The sequence below is a fragment of the Entelurus aequoreus genome, linkage group LG19 (assembly GCF_033978785.1).
Source record: "Entelurus aequoreus isolate RoL-2023_Sb linkage group LG19, RoL_Eaeq_v1.1, whole genome shotgun sequence".
Taxonomy (NCBI): domain Eukaryota; kingdom Metazoa; phylum Chordata; class Actinopteri; order Syngnathiformes; family Syngnathidae; genus Entelurus; species Entelurus aequoreus.
The window spans coordinates 20056222-20066058 of NC_084749.1; the positions used below are offsets into that span (position 1 = coordinate 20056222).

Below are 9837 nucleotides of genomic sequence, written 5' to 3' on the forward strand. Positions count from 1 at the left end.
GCCTGTTGTTCACTATTCTTTATTTATTTGAAATTGCCTTTCAAATTTCTATTCTTGGTGTTGGGTTTTATCAAATACATTTCCCCAAAAAATGCGACTTATACTCCAGTGCGACTTATATATGTTTTTTTCCTTCTTTATTATGCATTTTCGGCCGGTGCGACTTATACTCCGGAGCGAGTTATACTCCGAAAAATACGGTAGATTTGTGTGTGTTGTTGTCATGTGTTTTGGTATTTACTTCCTGTCCAGTGCTCTTATTTTTCACTGCACTTCCTATTTGCCTTATTTTTTAAGTCTGGCTTCAGCACTGATTCTCCACACCGGCTCTTGTTTAGTGATCAGGGGACTCACCCGCCTCTGATCACTAATCTGGGGGGTTTATTTGCCCGTGTCGCCTCATAGACCGCGTTGGTTCATTATTTTCTGTTTGTTGGTTTGAACCTTTGCTTCGATGTCGTGTTTGCTTATTTTTTGCCGTTTGTGTTTTCACCTGCTGGTGCTTCTTTTGTTGGCACCTCATAAACAAAGCTTCTACCTGCATGTCGCTGCTATCTCTGTATCCTGGGGTCACACCGCCGTTCATTTAAAGTATGCAAGCAAGTGATTTACTATGAATAATCACCATTAATCAGAATTGAAAGGTGTGATTAACCTTTTTTTTTTATAATCGTGTGACAGCACTACTATAATTATAATATTGTTTGAATTTTAGACAGGCAGCTATACGATATTGGCCTTCCAGAGCATTAATTAATAAGAATTATTATATCAAATTAAATATTATTATACATTTTTTGGTTATTTTAATTACTGAAGTACATATTTTTATCTTAGTACATTTAATCAGTTCTTCTTAAATAATGGGGTGCGATGCTAGGGGAACATACTTTTTTTAATAAATATTATTATATGGGTGGCGTGACTTGATTCGTAGTGCGGCCGTGCCAGCAACTTGAAGATTCCAGGTTCAATTCCTAGTCACTGCTGTTGTGTCCTTGGGCAAGACACTTAACCCACCTGCTCCCAGTGCCACCCACACTGGTATAAATGTAGCTTAAAGATGTAGATAATGTCATGTAATTATAATGTAAATATAGTCTTAGAGAAAAATGCAATTTAAAACATTTGTATGCACATACAACATTTAAGACCTCCAGTATATCAGTATGTATAATTCAATTATGGAGTGGATTAAGCAAATAAATCAAACAATGTACTTATATGATCCACTTTAAGAAACTCTTCAAACTTTCGAACAAAGTACAAAGAAGAAGAACCATGATAAATATTCTGAATTTATTTCATCCATCCATTCATTTTTTAGATAATCTTATTTATCTCACCATATGAAATATAACTTACTTCACTAATTATTATTTATTTATTTATTTTTAATGTTATTACTTATGGAGTATATTCTAAATAAATTGAGAACAGGAAGTGAACAAAAGTGTTAGCATCTGCTATGTAAAGGAAAAGGGGTAGGATTAAATAAGCTCTGCTACTTCCTGCTCCTTTTCGAACATGGTGAATAGAGAAACTGGAAATTGTGATGTATCATGTTGTATGCATGCATGTTCCAAATAAACTCAAACACTATGTATAGCGCTTTGATTCTCTAGAGAAAAAGCGCTCCATAAATATAATTCACTACACTTCACTTTATCAGTGCTTCAAAATTCGCTTCGAAAAGTTGAGCCCTAAAATGTGCTCATTTCAACCATTAATCCTGACTTTCTTATTTTGATTACACATTTTTTTTGGGGGCACAAATAGCCCAGGGTGTACCCCGCCTACCGCCCGAATGCAGCTGAGATAGGCTCCAGCACTCCCCGCGACCCCAAAAGGGACAAGCAGTAGAAAATGGATGGATTGATAGTTTTATTTGTTTTGTAGGTTAAAGTGTTTTATATACTGTGCTCCTGAGTCAATCTTGATGATCAATTTGAATGTATTGTTATTCAATGAGTTTATCTAATTTTTATCATTTAGTAAACAACGGTTGAAATCCGTCCAAAAATGTTAAATATTAAAAAAAAATGTATTACCGTATTTTTCGGACTATAAGTCGCAGTTCTTTTCATAGTTTGGCCGGGGGTGCGACTTATACTCAGGAGCGACTTATGTGTGAAATTGTTAACACATTACCGTAAAATATTGAATACAATTATTTAGCTCATTCACGTAAGAGACTAGACGTATAAGATTTCATGGGATTTAGCGATTAGGAGTGACAGATTGTTTGGTAAACGTATAGCATGTTCTATATGTTATAGTTATTTGAATGACTCTTACCATAATATGTTACATACTGTTCTCAGTTGGTTATTTATGCGTCATATAACATACACTTATTCAGCCTGTTGTTCACTATTCTTTATTTATTTCAAATTGCCTTTCAAATGTCTATTCTTGGTGTTGGGTTTTATCAAATAAATTTCCCCAAAAAATGCAATTTATACTCCAGTGCGACTATATGTTTTTCTTCCTTCTTTATTATGTATTTTCGGCCGGTGCGACTTATACTCCGGAGCGACTTATACTCCGAAAAATACGGTACATAATAATATTTTCTGTTATAGACCAAAAAACTATGTGAATAAAATTGTTTGTTGTACATTGATCTATATTTTTTTAACGTTAATGGGGATACAATGTTATGCAGAGGTGTACTTATAACAATTTTATAGACCCAATTATACTATACTATTATACCATAGAGAGTGGGGGGTGGGGGCAACATGTTTTCTTCTTCTTATGGGGCATAACAGAACATAATTGAGAAGTACTGCATGAAATAAAAATCTGATGCCTGGTATTAAGTGTGTGGAGTTTGAAACAGACAGCCAAAAAAAAGGAGATGAGGAAGGTGACATCGGACAAAGCAATCTTCTCCGAAGACAAATACTGGAGGTAGGAATAAATATTTGTTTGTGTGCTAGTGTGTGTTGTGTACATGAATAATCTGGGCTTCTTAGGGACCTTATTTCTCCCTCGGTGGTCATCGATCCACTCTCCCTTCTCCCCTCGCAATAATCATCTTCTATTCTCCACCCTTTGCAATTCGGGTTCTCCTCTTTGCTTCAATCCCTTTTTGTGGTCCCGCTGGCACGTTTCCCATCAAGCCACAGTATTAACTGTTGACACTCACTCAGCCTGATTGAGAAAGTAGGGCTCACACGGCAACAAATGGGGCATTATTACACCGACTCTTAGTCGCCGGGCTTGTCTGAAGGTGCACAAATACATCATCTACGCACCCCGGAGGTAAGGTTTGCTGGCCCAGAGCTCCTTGACCAAATAACACCGAGAGCTTTTATCCTTGACATCTCACATAGACAGTCTTAAGGCTACACTGTTGCTGGACGCCCAACACGCATACATTAAGGGTGAAGTGTATATATATATTTTGTTACCTTGAAAAGGTCAAGCCTTATCCATCACTCTCCCATCTTCATCTCCATCTGCTTTTAAATTAGTGTGTCTACTGCAGAAGAGTACGCGGCTCAGGTTCACGGAGGGGTTTAATTTGAAATGCAAGAAATGTCAAGGAGCCAAAATCTGCAATGCATCATGTGAAGCCCATTTTAGGAGAACATTGCAATGTTTTGTCATGCATTTCAAAACATCGGCCAAAACCATTGTGACATCATATAAATAGGATGGATTAAAACAGCATCAATAAAACCCTTCAAGTCTGTACAATGTATTAGGGATGTCCGGATCCAGGTTTTTGCACTTCCCATCCGATACCGATATTGTTTTTGCACTTCCGATCCGATACCGATACTGACCGATACCGATACTGGCCTATCCGAGCATGTATTAAAGTTTAAAGTTATTTAGTCTACTTAGTTGTCAGAATCATGTTGAAAAGGGTTTTAGTACTCTTGATAACAACTAGCCAGCTGAATTAGGGGAGTTTGAATAATACACAATTGTTGGTAACAAGAAACTGACCTGTTTATTCAAAATAGACAAAATTATACATGACAAACAGAAATGGCATCATTGAACTAGGGCTGGGCGATATGGCCTTTTTTTTTAATATTGCGATATTTTAAGGCCATATTGCGATACACGGTATATATCTCGATATTTTGCCTTAGCCTTGAATGAACACTTGATGCATATAATCACAGCAGTGTGATGATTCTATGTGTTTTGATTGATTGATTGATTGAGACTTTTGTTAGTAGGTTGCACAGTGAAGTACATATTCCGTACAATTGACCACTAAATGGTAACACCCGAATAAGTTTTTCAACTTGTTTAAGTCGGGGTCCACTTAAATTGATTCATGATACAGATATATACTATCAGATACACTACCGTTCAAAAGTTTGGGGTCACATTGAAATGTCCTTATTTTTGAAGGAAAAGCACTGTATTTTTTAATGAAGATAACTTTAAACTAGTCTTAACTTTAAAGAAATACACTCTATACATTGCTAATGTGGTAAATGACTATTCTAGCTGCAAATGTCTGGTTTTTGGTGCAATATCTACATAGGTGTATAGAGGCCCATTTCCAGCAACTATCACTCCAGTGTTCTAATGGTACAATGTGTTTGCTCATTGGCTCAGAAGGCTAATTGATGATTAGAAAACCCTTGTGCAATCATGTTCACACATCTGAAAACAGTTTAGCTCATTACAGAAGCTACAAAACTGACCTTCCTTTGAGCAGATTGAGTTTCTGGAGCATCACATTTGTGGGGTCAATTAAACGCTCAAAATGGTCAGAAAAAGAGAACTTTCATCTGAAACTCGACAGTCTATTCTTGTTCTTAGAAATGAAGGCTATTCCACAAAATTGTTTGGGTGACCCCAAACTTTTGAACGGTAGTGTATATACTATCATCATAATACAGTCATCACACAAGATAATCACATTGAATTATTTATTATTTATAATCCGGGGTGTGGAGGGGGGCGCCGGATGTAAGTGTCAAAAAGACAGCCAAAAGAGTTTGATATGAGAATAAATCTAAAGTTAAAATATAGGGTAGAAATGCACCCATTTGCAGGAAATGTAGTCTTGATTTTCAAAATTTTCTTTCAAGGCTTGCATGTCTACATTAAAACATTCTTCTTCATACTGCATTAATATATGCTACCTTTAAACTTTCATGCAGAGAAGGAAATCACAACTAAAAAAAATCACTAATTTTTTCATACGGTGTTGATGTGGAAATTTTTGCCTCGGCATTATGATGGCGTGGGCGTGTGGCACCGAATGGAGATAAGCGTCTCGACAGACGTTACAATATTTGAACAATGATGACGAAAACGGTTTTCTCTGTCGTGTCCGTGTGTCGAAAATTGTTATGCGCTTATTTTTTTATTTGATTTTGTGCGTGGCATATAATTGCTATGCGCAGAGGACGCTTGAGCAGTGCGCAATTGCACAGGCGCGCACCTTAAGAGGGAACGTTGCTCATACGGCTGCGCTAGCATTACAGCTAACGTTAGCCATGCTGCTACCTCTCTGCTCGGGGAGGGCGTATACGTATGTGACGTATGACGTGACAGTATGTGACGTGTGTAAGAAGGTGCGCTTGTTGTCTGTGAGAAGCAGACACAAGAAGGAGTGGGAAGAGCCTGTCGTGTAATGCCAGCAGCGAAAAGCAACTGCGTGAGAATCCACAAACCTGTGGATGTGTTGAAGGTGTACTGGAAAATGCGGAACGGAAATTAGGGGGCAGCAGAAAAGTGGAATGTAGTATTTAAATCGGTGCGTTGGAATACACGGACCGGAGTTTTTTTAAAAACTAGATCTGGATCGGCATTTTCCCATGCCTTGCCGATACGCATTTTTTGGCAAATATCGGCGGCCGATCTGATCCAAATATCGGATCGGGACATCCCTACAATGTATAGTGTGAGTCAGTACAAATAAATAGTTAGGACCTTGGCACCAAGCACTCAGACTAGATCTGTCCAAGCTAAGTCCATGAGCATCAACTGGTGGGTTTTTTTTTTGTCAAGAAAAAATACAATCATATGTGCTTACGGACTGTATCCCTGCAGACTGTATTGATCTATATTGATATATAATGTAGGAACCAGAATATTAATAACAGAAAGAAACAACCCTTTTGTGTGAATGAGTGTGAATGAGTGTAAATGGGGGAGGGAGGTTTTTTGGGTTGGTGCACTAATTGTAAGTGTAGCTTGTGTTTTTTATGTTGATTTAATTTTTTTTTTTTAAATAAAAAAATAAAATAATTTTTATTTTTTATTTTATTTGTATTTTTTATTTTTCTTACCAATCGATCCACAGACCGGTACCGGGCCGCGGCCCGGTGGTTGGGGGACCACTGATATATACAATATATAACAATTACTATGTACAATATTACAGTATATATAACAGCTGCAGCATAAAATAGAGAGTAGATCCAGCAGAAAATAGACATTATAAACAAAGAGAGGTTATATAAGTCTTTTGTGTAATTTTTATGCCCAGAATGTGATAATTATGTCGTTAGGATGTGTCCTGGGCCGATAAAAAAAAAGCAAGCAGTAGTGGCCCAGTACTTTTGGGACCTCTGGTGTACATGTTTGCAGCTTCTCCGGGTTCCTGCATTTAACGCACACTTTTAAGTTAACTGAACAAAAAAAATCAGGACTTTCCTTAATGATTGATTGATGAGTTAACTGGGGTGTCAATTTCACGTCTGCTTCCTGCACTCAACATTGATGTTAAGTGCATCTACATCACAATTATTGCACGGGCAGCCCTCAACAATCATTTCACATGGTGCAACATTGGCTAGGCGACAAAGATTACTGAGCACTGGTAAGAAGCTGTAAAGCAGCCAAACCAGTGATATTTATTCCAACCATTAACTGCTATGAGTAACAGCGTATTTCCTGCGAGAAAAACTCGCCAAAACATTAATCAAGATTTATTTTTGCCCTGCGATTGACTGAGATCAGTCCAGGGTGTACCGCACTTCTCGCCCAATCTTAAGTGGGATAGGCTCCCGCTTACCTGTGACCCAAATGAAAACAAGCAATATAGAAAACAGATGGTTGGATGTTTTTTTTAAAAATTATTGTCAGGACAAGCGGTAGAAAATGTATGGATGGATGGATGTTGTATTCACCCTAATTAGCAAAGGAAATTATTAGGGATGTCCGATATTGGCTTTTTTGCCGATATCCGATGTTCCGATATTGTCCAACTCTTAATTACTGAAACCAATATCAACCTATACCGATATATACAGTTGTGGAATTAACACAGTATTATGCCTAATTTGGACAACCAGGTATGGTGAAGATAAGGTCCTTTTTAAAAAAATTAATAAAATAAGATAAATAAATTAAAATAATTTTCTTGAATAAAAAAGAAAGTAAAACAATATAAAAACAGTTACATAGAAACTAGTAATGAATGAAAATGAGTAAAATTAACTGTTAAAGTTTAGTACTATTAGTGGACCAGCAGCACGCACAATTGTGTGCTTACGGACTGTATCCCTTGCAGACTGTATTGATATATATTGATATATAATGTAGGAACCAGAATATTAATAACAGAAAGAAACAACCCTTTTGTGTGAATGAGTGTGAATGAGTGTAAATGGGGGAGGGAGGTTTTTTTGGGTTGGTGCACTAATTGTAAGTGTATCTCGTGTTTTTTATGTTGATTTAATTAAAAAAAAACAACAACAAAAAAAAAACCATAACGATAATGGAAAAACTGATACCGATAATTTCCGATATTACATTTTAAAGCATTTATCGACATCTCTTGAAATGATGCTTGCATGCCATATCAGGGGGACATCAGTGGCCTAGTGGTTAGAGTGTCCGCCCTGAGATCGGTAGGTTGGAGTTCAAATCCCAGCCGAGTCATACCAAAGACTATAAAAATGGGACCCGTAACCTCCCTGCTTGGCACTCAGCAACACGGGTTGGAGTTGGGGGTTAAGTCACCAAAATGATTCCCGGGCGCGGCGCCGCTGCTGCCCACTGCTCCCCAAGGAGATGGGTCAAATGCAGAGGACAAATTTCACCACATCTAGTGTGTGTGTGTGACAATCATTGGTATCTTTAATCTTTAATGTTTTGGTGTAAAATGATAATAGTTTCAATGATGGTGTTCATTTGACACTTCATGGTCATATTCAAGCTGAGCCCACATTAATGCAAGTGAGAGTTTTTTATTTTACCGTTTCCTGCTCTCTTAGGGCCTCTGGAAATGACTATCATCTAGCATCTGACTGACTAAAAAGTCCATAAGATTAGGGCATTTAGTGCCACCTGTTGTTTTGGCATACATTTGACAAAATGCAATTCCAGCTTTATTTGGACAGACAGATACTAGAGAAAATATTGTCTCGCCTTAAGCGTGCATATGTCTGTCTTTAGCACAAACATTTGAAAATTCATGAATCGCAAGGTCGCTTCATTCACCAACAAAGTCTCGCATGTGTTGTTTGAATGCATCTACACATTAAAAGATCATACAAAGAAAGACAAATGACATGCTGTCGTGCAAAAAAATAATTGAAGATCCTACCATTAAACGTTTTTGGTTTATCTATGTTTTATCTACAAACCCAGAGAAGTTGGCACGTTGTGTAATTCGTAAATAAAAACAGAATACAATAATATGCAAATCCTTTTCAACTTATATTCAATCGAATAGACTGCAAAGACAAGCTATTTAATGTTCGAACTAAGAAACTAATTTTTTTTTGGCAAATAATCATTAACTTCGAATTTAATGGCAGCAACACATTGCAAAAAAGTTGGCACAGGGGCATTTTTACCACTGAGTTACATGGCCTTTCCTTTTAACAACACTCAGTAAACGTTTGGAAAACTGAGGAGACCAATTTTTGAAGCTTTTAAGGTGGAATTCTTTCCCATTCTTGCTTGATGTACAGCTTAAGTTGTTCAACAGTCCGGGGGTCTCCATTGTGATATTTTAGGCTTCATAATGCGCCACACATTTTCAATGGGAGACAGGTCTGGACTACAGGCAGGCCAGTCTAGTACCTGCACTCTTTTACTATGAAGCCACATTGATGTAACACGTGGCTTGGCATTGTCTTGCTAAAAATAAGCAGGGGCGTCCATGATAACGTTGTATGTACCTTTCAGCATTAATGGCGCCTTCACAGATGTGTAAGTTACCCATGTCTTGAGCACTAATACACGCCCGTACCATCACACATGCTGCCTTTTCAACTTTGCGCCTATAACAATCCTTATGGTTCTTTTCCTCTTTGACGTCCACAGTTTCCAAAAACAATTTGAAATGTGGACTCGTCAGACCACAGAACACTTTTTCACTTTGTATCAGTCCATCTTAGATGAGCTCAGGCCCAGCGAAGCAGACGGCGTTTCTGGGTGTTGTTGATAAACGGTTTTCGCCTTGCATAGGAGAGTTTTAACTTGCACTTACAGATGTAGCAACCAACTGTAGTTACTGACAGTGGGTTTCTGAAGTGTTCCTGAGCCCATGTGGTGATATCCTTTACACACTGATGTCGCTTGTTGATGCATTGTGAATGAATGAGCATTTCATGGATTCTACTTTTATACCCAATCATGGCACCCACCTGTTCCCAATTTGCCTGTTCACCTGTGGGATGTTCCAAATAAGTGTTTGATGAGCATTCCTCAACTTTATCAGTATTTATTGCCACCTTTCCCAAATTCTTTGTCACGTGTTGCTGGCATCAAATTCTAAAGTTAATGATTATTTGCAAAAAAAAAAAAAAAAGTTTATCAGTTTGAACATCAAATATGTTGTCTTTGTAGCATATTCAACTGAATATGGGTTGAAAATGATTTGCAAATCATTGTATT

The 9837-nt window shown here is 37.5% G+C and overlaps 1 protein-coding gene across 3 annotated transcripts in view; it reads right to left on the bottom strand.

Annotated features, from left to right (window-relative positions):
* Positions 1-9837, bottom strand: part of ptprsa (protein tyrosine phosphatase receptor type Sa) — a 634816-nt gene that overhangs the window by 156847 nt on the left and 468132 nt on the right. The gene's annotated exons all lie outside the window — the stretch shown is intronic.